General features: G+C 40.1%; 1 protein-coding gene across 1 annotated transcript in view; it reads right to left on the bottom strand.

Annotated features, from left to right (window-relative positions):
* Positions 1 to 12,504, bottom strand: part of man1a1 (mannosidase, alpha, class 1A, member 1) — a 138,770-nt gene that overhangs the window by 19,019 nt on the left and 107,247 nt on the right. The window lies entirely within an intron of this gene.

Genomic DNA, 12,504 nt, shown 5'->3' with positions numbered 1-12,504 from the left:
ATGGATGTGTTCATTTTTGGTTGACTTTGGCAGCACATCCCATCCTTGCTGGTGTCTATCTGTCAGTCAGTCAGAACTTGCTGGATCCTGCCTTCCCTCCCCTGATGCTGCTTGAAAATGAAGTCGCACTGACAGTCAGACCATATGTGAGAGTTACCAACACTGGCATGCTTGACAAGGACAGAGGACCAAGCAACAGGCTGAGTTTAAGTGTGTGTTGGATCATTAGAGCCACTGACAGATGACTTCCAGGCCAAGGACGGATGACTCTGATGGCAGTGCATCAAGTAACTACTCATGAATATATATTATACAACTCACTGCCCTGTAAAACACACACACCAGGATGTCTACACTATGACAAGTACATGTGGACACATGGACATGAAGCAGACACATAGAGAGTAGAAGCAGAGGAGGGAGATGGGGTGCTGAGGACATAAAAATGAGAAAGAGGAGAAGGGGAAGGAGTGTGATTGGTAGAAGTGCCACACACACACACACACACATCTTGTCAAAGTGGTGGGTGAACACACTAATTATCCCCCCCTTCAACTCTTCGTGCTGCACAAGCCATAATTTGTTTCCCATTACACCAAGGATTTAATCAAGTCAACCAAACACAAGGAGGGCCACCACAGCATCAGGCTGGGAGCAGAGAGACACAGATCATAATCAGAAACATAACTGACGGGGAAAAAACTCCTTAAATCCCATCAATGTAGACCCTGATTAAGTTGGGAGCTGTGTGTCTGTTCGCTAATGCAGACATTAAAAAAAGGATATTAAAGTCTATGATTACATGCACAAAGTTTAATGGGGTATAGTCATGAGGTGGACATGATGTATTAAATCCAAAAGATACTATATTTAAGTGTTCCAGCTATTTTCAGAAGAACTTGACATTATTCTTTTATCTCCGCAAAACTCTCACTGCTCCTCCACCTCCCGCCTCTCAGTCAACTTGATCTGTCTATCCATCTTTTTCAATCCTTTTATGAGCCCTGTGATGAATCACAAATCCCTTTCTGGGGTTAGGGTGGGGCAGGGGAGGCAAACACACACCTTTCCGACGCACCCTTGTCCACCCCAATCCCTGCCAAAGCCCCGCTGTGAGAAAAACTAAATCCCTGTTAAGGAGAACAAAACAAAAGACAGCAGAGAGAAGCTGCTGCGTAAACCAAACAGACACAAACCAATGAAGTGCAGATATAAAGAATAAAGCTGGAGACAGATAGATGAGGCTGTTTTTGGGATATAATTAATCTGGCCAGGGTGTCTGCAAGTTTCAGAAAGACAAATTTAAGACTATTTGAGATCTGCAATGCTGCCCGGAACCTAATTAAAAATAGTAATGTTTAAAAAAAACCACAGTTGTCAAAGGAAGTCTGCTTGTTTGAACTTAACTATCAAAGTTATTTAACTACATGGGCATAACAAGGCAGTGGGAATTTACTTACAGCAAGACTATGTAACTTTTGAAAAAGAGAGATGACATTTTCTTACAAAAGAGCGAGGTATGACCAAGCGGCGAACTCCGGGGCTGAAAAATGAAGCCAAAAACTGCAGTTCCTTGAACGACCACATGAGGCTCCAAAAGTGAGTCAATCCCCATAGACCTCCATGTTAAAATGCCCAACTTTACAGCAGAAATAAACATGTTTACAGCCTGGTACAAACAACGGTTTTGGTCTCTGTAGCTAATTTCCTCTTTCATGACAACTGTACGGGGGTGAATTTTTTTATAACTCACCCGTTTAAATTTTATTAAGCTGTAAAGTTCTGCATAATGAAGGACATGGCTGCTTTGAGTGACAGGTCCGCCAGCCGCTAGGTGGCTTGTTTCAGCCATTCGGCCCGCCTCTTTGCCCATTTTTGATTGGCTGGGAGTTATGCAGAGTCACGTACTGCCAAGATGGCGACGGCCGGAGCGGCTCGCTTTGAGCTTCAAAACCGCCCTTCAGAAGCCAACGGGTGACGTCACGGTAACTACGTCCATATTTTTATACAGTCTATGGGTATGACCAGTAGCTCAGGGTGGCTAATGTTAGCCAGTGCTAGCAAATGTTCAAGTCCTCCACTTAAAAATATGTTTGTGCAGAGTTTGTTTTCACATTCATCTGCTTATTAAAAATCGGATTTTAAGGGGCGGGCTTACGAGCAGGATTTGTGACATTACAACTAGTTTTGAAGCCAATCCTGGTCCAGGTATGATGTGGAAACTTGAAGCCTCCAGTGCACAAACACTGAGGATGGACTTTACAGTGAAGGAGTCCAACAGTTATTTTATATATCTTAATACATATCTAGAGGGGATCATTAAATAGATATTTTACTGAACTGAACTTAACTGACATTACTGAGTCAGTTCGCTAACTGACTCCTCTCCACTTGTGTTACGCTTTGTAGGATTTACTTCTGGAAAACTCACATCAGCCTGCTTTATGGGACCTGAAGTCCTGAAGCAAAGCAGATTACATACATATTAGTAATAAAGCTGTAACTTTAAATTTCGAACTATATTTCCAACATGGGGAAAAGTATTTGATCTGTATTCATATGTTCAAACTCAAAGTTTACAGTCCATAAGTGCAACAGCTTGTCTGAAATGATTTACGCTGTAATCCAGTTCTTGAAATGTACAGTCACTCTGACCTTTTGTCTCCCCATTCAATAAACTAGACTAGTGTTCTGTTAAATGGAAGAAACTAGCCAGCCATGAATGGATAATCATCAAACCAAAGCGTACTGAGATGCAACGAATTAACTGTAAGTATTATTTTGGCAAAATAATGGATAGAGATATGTCTGTTTACAGGAGAAGCAACAGAAGCACCACAAATGAGCAGAATGTTAATTTATTTTAGGATTAGATTATGTTGGTTGTGTACAAATTAATTTGACATCTGTCGTTTTAGCAAATAAGAGTAACAACCCCAGATGAGAACAGAGAGAAACAGGTGAGGAAACCAAACAGACAGAAACATCCTTCGTGTCTGAGAGCTGTGGTGTGTTTCACATAAAATTCATCTATCAGTCTGACCTCTCATTGTGGCTGCCTGCAATAGCAGCTTACAGTGAGTGAACTGTGATTGAAATGATACATTAAAGGCTGGCGAATGCAGTGAAAACACAGAGTTAGAGAGCTGCTGCGTCTCTATTTTCAACTAAATGAACCTGTTTCAATATCAGCTCTACTGAGGGGACGTTCGTCGTTGGTTTCTGATGGAAACTCATTGTTGTTCCAGTCACTTTCCGTACGGGGGATTGAAAACTGGCATTCATCCACTGGCATACAGCACAATACAACTGTATTAGTCCATCTGATGGGAATCCGCTGTTGTGTTTGCCTACTGATGCACATGTCCTGGTGGCAGTTTTTCAGAGGCCTGCTACAAACTCACATGCTCTACATTCCTTTTCTCACGTGGGACGTAATGAGACTTGTTACAAGGTCAAAACTATAATAAATGACCTCTGTATGAGTACAGTACAGTATAGTATAAGAGCTCAGGGTTTTAATGAATATCCTTAAAGCAGCCTAATAGGGCTTTATAATCCAAATTTGTAGAAATTCTGCAGCAATTGTAGTAATGAATACAGTAAAAGCTTGTCTATACAGGTGACAGTTCAGCTCGTCCTATTAGCAGTGTACTTTTAAAGCTTTTTAAGTCTGTTTTCTTTTGTTTTATGTGCATAACAACAGTGATTTTATGTTGGAATCTGAGTGCTGCTGCTCAGTTAATGTGCTGCTTTCACTACGCAGGCTGTGTGTAAGACAGTAATGGATTTATCCTATTGACTGTTTTTGTGATCTCAGTTGGCTTAATTTTCACAATAGTCAGGGGTGTTAAGATTCACATTAAAAGCTGGATGAATAAAAAGTCTCAGTTAGTTGAATTCAAGGAGGCACAGTGGTGTCTCACTCTTCATCATCACGCTGTCTTCTGTTAAATGTTGTACTGATGATCCGTGCTTTATAGCAAACATTAGAAATGTAACGCAGCACACTGGAAGGTATTGTTGTTCTCTTTGCAAAATAGATTGGAAATGTTAATTAAATGTTACTGTGACCTAGAACTAAAGGACTTTTAAGAGATTATGTTTGGCTTACACCATTGCATCAAAGCAGATATTGAAATTTCATTACAAATCAACAGATCAGCCTGTTTCATTCACCTCTGATGTGACAGTTTGTTTCGCTAAAAGGAGTCGGTGCCCACAGATTTGAATTATTTTGCTTATGGTTGAGTTAGAGACCTTTTGCTTAAATGTACTATGTTGTGATGCAGTATGAGATACAATAAGCACTATGTACATTTTCCGAGTTCAAGAGTACACTCCCAATTGTACATTTCCAATGCAAATACAAATTTTTACAAGCTGCCAAAGTCTGCGGTAGCTGAGAGCTGATATGTGATTGAACTGCAGAGGCAAGACAGTTGAATGAGATGTTGTAAAGTAACTTTGAGTATGGAAATTATGCAAATCCTGTGCTATCCAGGCTGCTACCAGGCCATATTTTTTTTAGGAAGTTCCAGTACATATTCTCTATGCTTATCATGAACAACATTCACCAACATAATCAGATGTTTCAAGCTGCAACTAATGATTATTTTCTCAATTAATCTTTTAGTCTACATGTCAGAAGAAAGTGAAAAATGCTGTCATAGTTTTGCACATTCACAAGTGTTGTTTTATTCTACCAAAAGTCTATAATACCAAAATATTCAGTTTGTTTTCATACTTGAGAAACAAGCCACAAGTCACCTGTGACGGTGAAATTTTGGCACTTTTGCTGGAAAAAAATGTTGATTTTATTATCTGAAAAGTTGCTGATTCATGTTCTGACGTCCGACCGATCGAATCAATTGTAATTCAGCTCTACAGACGTCACATGTTTTCTGCTCAGCCAAGGGAAAAAACATGGGCTCCAAGGCGTCCATGCAACAAATACGGATCTCTTAAGTCTTAACCTAGAAAAGAATGAGGTCATCACAGACTGATGTCACTGTGAATTATGAGGGTTTGAATTGTAGGACATATTCCAGCCGTCTTAGTGTCTTGTCTGTTTTGTTTGTCCTGTTAGGGATGTCCAATTCTTCTTATCGTTCAACCTCTCACACCCATAGCCATTTTCTGGCCAGCTGTGAAATGAAACAAATTGTAGCCTGGTAGCTTTATATCCTCCAGTCCATACAGCAGCGCCAACAACACTGATTTTAATTCTGTGGTGCCAAGCAGTAACCTGGAAAAACAGAAAAGGCATTCCATCTCCATAAATTAGCATGTCACTCCAGGATGTGCCCTCTCACGCTCCTCTAGTATTATGTTAGAAAGCACTCCTCCAATTCATTTGCACTCTGTGGTTTAGATGAAGTCTATATTTTTGTTCTCTGTGACATCCCTTTTCACTGTCCTCCTCATCCATGCCATGACCTTTCTTTTCCTCTTGCTTTTCTTCCGTCCATATCTCTTCCTCTGTGTCTTAAAATCTATCGTGCCTCTCCTCCTCCGGGCGCAGGGAAAATGTGAATTGCGATAGATTCACAGTTAGCAACTTAATTAGAGGCTTTAAATCATGGCTGCCTTCCACAGCCTTAGGTTACAGCCGAGGAGAGCTGCACGGAGAGCGACTGTGTGCATTCGTCTGTGCTTTTTAAAAAAATCTCTGGATACTCTGTATGCCAGACTTTTCTTTGTTCTTAAAAGTGCCTGAGGGCAGTGAGACTGTGTTACCACCAATACCAGAACTGTGTGTCTACTGTGTAGGTACGTACATGCTTGTGCTTGAGACTGTAGCCACGGTAAGAACATCAGATATAAGGCTTCCTCTCTTACTGGCCAATAAGACTGAGAACCATCCACACTAGAGACGCAACGATTAGTCCATCAACAGAACATTAATTGCCAACTAATTTGACAATTGATTATTTGTTTTGGGTCTTTTTTTTTTTTTTTTTTTTTAAAGAAAAACAATAATAAAATTCTCTTGTTCTTCCTGTTTCTTAACTGAATATCTTTGGGTTGTGGACTATAATAATGGACAGATTAATCGATAATCAAAATAATCCACACCCTAAAAATATTGTATAATTAAACCTAAAAATTTAAATGAAGGATACAAACTTTTACAAAAATAACTCATTGTAAATAACAATAGTAACGTTACTAGATTTTTTTATACAACTAGTCTAAAGGCATCATCAACAGAACATTAATTGCCAACTAATTTGATAATTGATTATTTGTTTTCAGTCATTTTTTTAAAGAAAAACAATACTAATACTAACAATACTAATACTCTCGTTCTGCTTCTTAAATGTGAATATTTCCTGGTTTCTTTAGTAAACTGAATATCTTTGTGCTGTGGACTGTAATAATGGACAGATTAATCGATAATTAAAATAATCCTTATTTGCAGGTCTAATCCACACCCTAAAATTATTGTATCTAAAATCTAAAATGAAGGATAAAAACTGTTACAAAAATAACTCATTATAAATAACTTACTTTTTTATTAGCCTAAATGCTCTCATCTGTGGCCATCGGTTCTGGATAAATTAAGGTTTGGACTCCTTATAAAATCACATCTATCTAGTCAAAACTGCCAGAACACAAACATAAAGTGTCCTGATTAAACTTCACTGTTGTTCTGCAATAAATGCCACCAGTAGACACCACTGAATGGATTTGGTAACTGGAATGATCATATTTACAGGAAGCACTGGTATCCTGGAAGTAAGATCATACTCCCATCAAGATAGAAATATGTCATCACAGGTTGAATAGAGTCACTTTTTAAAACTGGGATCTATTGGACCAGAACCCTGCCATGAAATATGCATTAATTATACCTTTCTGGAGATACAGTTTCTAAAATCATCTATCAGCTACATTCTCTACAAAATCTGATTCTCATGATTTGCCTCCCACGTGTCAGAAGACATTTGTCAAGTACAGTAAAAAACATTTAACTCATCCTTTAACTCAAAGAAGAACGCGATACATCCTGACAATCTTTCTTGCTCTGGTTGAACTTCTCACCTTGCTGACGTGATGTTCAGGTGCACAGTGACATCATTATTGGGTGTAGTTGTAGCTGCAAAGTTCACTTCTTCTAGCTGTGGTTAAATGTAGTTGTGACTTCTTCTTCTGTTACGCTGATGACACTCAACTCTACTTTTTACTTTCCTGTTCTCTGACCTTGAAGTTGTAGCGTACCCCCCCCGTCAGGCACTCAGGACCTTATTCTAGATTTGCACTCTTTGTAAGTAGCTCTAAAGGAAAAACACAAGCCAGCTACCAAAAATGTTAATATTCTGTCATCAGTCTTCACTAGGCAGAGCATTTTCACACATCCACTGGATTAACAAGTTCATTTTCCTATCACATCTACAAGAAAGGCTCCATGACAGAGTGGCACTTAAGTGGGTCAGCCAGGGTGACAACCCCACTAGGCTGCACTAATACAGCCATTCTCCATCTAGGCCTATTAATCAAACTCTCAGACCCGAAGAGCTCAGGATTGATTGCTTTAGCCTCTGAGCTTAGCTGTAGCTGAAGGAGCAAATCTGTCCCAAACTGACTTTTTTTTTTTTTTTTTTTTTTTACATTTTCTTTCATGAGATAAGGATAGAGAGCAAAAGGGGTAACAGAGTTAGCTTGAACTTGCAGCATCATTATGATGATGACATTGCTTTTTGCAGCAGTTTAGCTAGAAAGCAAATGCTTTGCTTAAGCTAATGCAATAGTCCCCCCTCCCCCTTTTATTAATTAATACAGAACTACATCTTGTGTGTGACACATCTTACAAAAAAAACCCAACTAATAAATTAGGTGCAAGCCGCTTTTAGAGTGGAAGCATTAAAGGCGACACTGCAGCATGCATGTTCTAAATTTTTGTACACATTTTAAATCAGAATCACTTGATATTTGTCTTGTTCGTAAGCGTTAACAGCATCTGGTTTCAACAGATTCTCTCAAAATTGCTGCTCTGCACAAGACTTGCAAGTTTACCAACCTGTGAGAATAAACAAAACCTAGAATTACACTTAACTGGGAATTCACACAGAAAGCAAGAAGTGAGCAGCGGCGGCGTTCTATCTGTTCAAATCCGACCTGCGTTCAGCGTCTCCGTCTGTAGAAGCAGCTCCTGGCGAGCCGAGAGGACAAACTGTCTTCAGCAGACTGACTGACAAAATAGAAATCAACAGTATTTGTTTTTATTAATTCATTGATTTTATTTCCCAGCCAACTGTAGTGAGTGAGGGGAATCTGCCTGTTAGGGCAGACTGGGAGTCCTGATCAATAAACATAGATAGGGTTCATGAGTTCAACATATATATATATAGCAGGATATTTGAGTGATTTTAAACTTGCTGTCTGTGCAAATTACGCTTCCTTAAATGCGACAGAGGAGAAAAACAGACTCTAGTCATTCAGTGAGAAGCACAAGTGACGGCCGTCAAAAAGCTCTTTCTATGTGGACTGGCTGTTCTATAAGAATGCCTGCCCCCCCCCCCGTAACTCCAGGAACTACTGAGCTGGTGCGTTCTGTAACATTGGTAGCTGACGTACAAATGTATGAGAACAAGGTCTGAATAAATCATAAAGAGAGAGAGGATATTGTATCCCAGCGGAGCCCCTCTGAATCCCCAACAGGCTCAAACAGATTCAAACCTTCCCACAAACTTTGTTAACAGTGTCAAAGCTTACTAATAAAAACTTAATTGAGCCGTAAGACTTAACACGCATGTGGGATACAATCTTCACCACGATGCACATAGAGAGGAAACGGGATGACTAGTTTCAGGGTGGAGCACAGATCCACAACACCACAACACCACAACCTGATACACACACACACAGTCACACACTGCCTCATCCCATTAAGGCCAGTCAGTATGCAGCACAGAGGGAGTGATTTGCAAGAGCTTTATCAGCCTGAATGTTAATAGAAGAGCTATGGGACATACTGGCTAAAGCAGATAACGACTGGGTAACTAGTGTGTGTGTGTGTGTGTGTGTGTGTGTGTGTGTGTGAAAAAGTGAGAGAGAGTGAGTCAAAGGCAAAGTGGAAGCAGTTGATTGGTAGTGTTGCAGTGGCTTCCTTTGCTGTGCACAGCAACTTAATATGGTAGAAAACTACATGTGCATGAAGTAAAGGTACATATAAATACACGTATACAGCAAGATTTCAACTGGAGCCTTGATGTACAGTTATTTGATGTTTCTATTACTTTCTATAACCTTGTTACAGCAATTACATGAGGGTTAAACTGTCTGATATATAAAAATATTCAGATTTACTTAATAAAGTGAGACTTTTTTGACGTTACTCCCAATTATTGCCTGATTTTCACAAACCTCCTCACCCTTTTCCCTGTCTGGCATATAATATCATGTAAAAACTGTAGTGCTACTACTGATTAAAAGTGTTCAGATCTCTGTCTAAACAAGTCAGCTCAGTTTTATTTATGCAGCCCGATATCACAAAATCACTAATTTTCCTCATAGGGGGCTTTACAGTCTGTGCAGCAACAACATCCTCTGTCTTCAGATACTCCATTCAAATTCAAGTAAAACTCCTCAAAAAACCCTTTAATGGGGAAAAAATGGAAGGACGGACAGATGTGCTGTAGATGTTTTGTACAGAATACAGTATTGATCAGGATAATAAGATTATAATAGATTTATAATATATATGAAGACGCCACCAGAACAGAATAAGACCTGAGCCACATGACCTCCCATCACCATGGAGACGTGGAAACCCTTTCATCTAAGACACAAAATATTCCAACTGAATATAAAACTAAATATTTCCTCACAAACTGGTGTACGCTTATGGAAATTTCCACTTTCAACACGTCTTTGATTAGCTTTTGTATATAAACAATAAGCTGTCATTCTGTAATAAAATGAGAGAAAACAATAGAAGTAATATTATTTATAGAATTATTAACAGTAAAATATTCATACATAGAACATTTCGTTGGCAGTGGAAGCTCAACAGTCTCAGAGATGCAGCTCTTTGCTTCTGTAACTCTTTGATAATCGGAGCTAAATTTAGGGACAAATGTTGTTCTGTCCATCTGGCTGTAGAGACACCGGCTTCGCTCTGCTGGGGTCGGAGTCTGTGGCAGATCAATCAGACAAATCAATCGGATTTTAGCAGCATTTTCTGCTCAGTTAGTGGCAATCAATGGCTTTATGCACAGAGGGAGGGACAGCGGGAGAGAGAGAGAGAGAGGGAGGGGGAGGGGGAGTAAATGATGAGGAGATCTATGAGTACAGGACCAGTCTCTGATCATCCAGAGCTACTGGATCTCTGATTTATTGGGACCTCGTAAACGGACAAGTTGAGGCTGTTTTAAGTGTCTCCTGAAGATAAATCTACTGCACGTCAAGGAAAGATCTCACGCTCATGTTAACTCTCTCTACAAAAACATCCTGACCAACACCTGACGGAGACCTGAGTAGATCATTAAACCTTCTTTTACAAACAGAGAGCAAATAGAGCAAATAGAGATTTTTGAAACCATATTCAGATCTTTTTACGATTATGTAAAAATCTCGGAGAGGAAAACTGAGTTACTACCGTGGCTGATGGGAGATCTAGGTTCCATAATACTCGTAAACCGGTGGTAGTGAAACCCCAAGCTGACTAAGCACTTCCAGATGCTGTAACGTACACTGTGTTCACCTAAGCTTTCATCTTGAAAGAGAAATTAATAACAAAAAAAAACTGCATACTACGCCTCCGGTGGAAAAAGATATCAACCAGACCGAGGAAACGGCATTTATGTCAAAATAATTTGGTGTGGAGGCAATAACAGGTTTTAAACTGTGGCCTTATTTCCTGTGGTCTCTCTAGGGTTCTCTACACAGCTACAGGGTGATGAAGAACTGCAGAGAGGGATTTAAAAGGGAAACAAGGCCGTGGAGTGGAGCGGACCAGTACCCTTGATGTCCTGAAACAGAAGGAGATACTGGGTCAGTCCGGGCAAGATGGATGGACTGAGGAAAGGACGTAGAGGGAATACAGAAGAGAGGGAACGTTAAAAACAAAACAGTTTGTAGAGGAGAGGAATAAAAGGAGTAAAAGAGAAAGAGGGGGAAGCATCAGTGATGAAGGAAAAGAAGATAATTGGGCCTAGTTTACAAGTGTTTTACAGATTTATTTGGCTACGATTCAGGTCAAGGTTATATAGGCAGTCTAACAACACTGCTTCACTTCACTCATTGTTCTCCTTGACGTCATGATTTGCTCTCGATCTGTTTCTAATTTACAGTAAAAAGTCTTTCTGGCATCCATCTCTGTCCAACCTGCACACAGCAAATACATATTCAGACCGGGGAGGCTGTAGTGTGTCTACGTAGGACTGTAAAGGAGAAATATGTGACTGTGTTTATATAATACAGCAATAAACTCAAGGTCTGTTTCTCTCCGTCATCCTGTATGTACCAGTCTAAATCTCCTCACTCTCCTGAAGGTGGAATTCGATGAAGTTGGGAAGTTTTGTGATGTGTAATCTGCTGTGTGTATGTGTTTTATACTGGCCGTGAACAGCTCAGTGACCATGAAAATGAAAGTAGAGGCCACACAGAGCAGGTCCGTCATTCCTACAACAATAAGCAATTACATGCTGAGAATAAACAGTACAGCTTCGTTTTGCAAGGTATAGTGAGTTCATATCACCACGGGTACATTTGAAATGCCTGGATATTCTGTCTGTAACTCCAGCTAGCTGCTAGCAACCGTTGCTTTAGCTCGTCCACATCTGAGTATGTAAAGCACATCTGGCTACGGAAGCTGTTTAGCTCAAACTTATACACCTTGTAGATGAGTCGATCACAGACGAACCGTTCCAGAGTTCGTTTGGGACCGGCCCAGACCACTTCCTCAGAGGGTCTTGGTACAGTTGTTGTTATTTCTTGTTGTTGGGCATTAGTTTCTAGGGCTGTAGTCTCCTGATCGACTGGTCGATATGCTCTCGTCCGACTAAATTCTCATTGGTCCGCGTTACTTTCATAAGGAGAGAAGTGCTACATCAGTAGCTTTCCAGGATTAATCCATTATTTCCTGTGGCGGGGGGGACAGACTAACAAATTACCTGTGAAAACAAGTTTTCACAACTTTGAACTCAGCCAACCTGATGGAGACTGCTGGGTCTAACTGTGCTCAACATACTGAATGTTTACTGAATCAGTATTTCTTCTGTAATAACCAAGCGGTAACCTCCGGGGCTGTAAAATGAAGCCAAAAACTGCAGTTCCTTGAATGACCACTTGAGGCTCCAAAAGTGAGTCAATCCTCATAGACCCCCATGTTAAAACGCCCAACTTTACAGCAGAAATAAACATGTTTACAGCCTGGTACAAACAACGGTTTTGGTCTCTGTAGCTAATTTCCTCTTTCATGACAACTGTACGGGGGGTGAATTTTTTTATAACTCACCTGTTTTATTTGGCCGTAAAGTTCTGCATAATGAAGGACAT

Source organism: Thunnus maccoyii, chromosome 17 (genome assembly GCF_910596095.1).
Source record: "Thunnus maccoyii chromosome 17, fThuMac1.1, whole genome shotgun sequence".
Classification (NCBI taxonomy): Eukaryota; Metazoa; Chordata; class Actinopteri; order Scombriformes; family Scombridae; genus Thunnus; species Thunnus maccoyii.
This window is presented reverse-complemented; position numbering and strand designations above follow the sequence as displayed.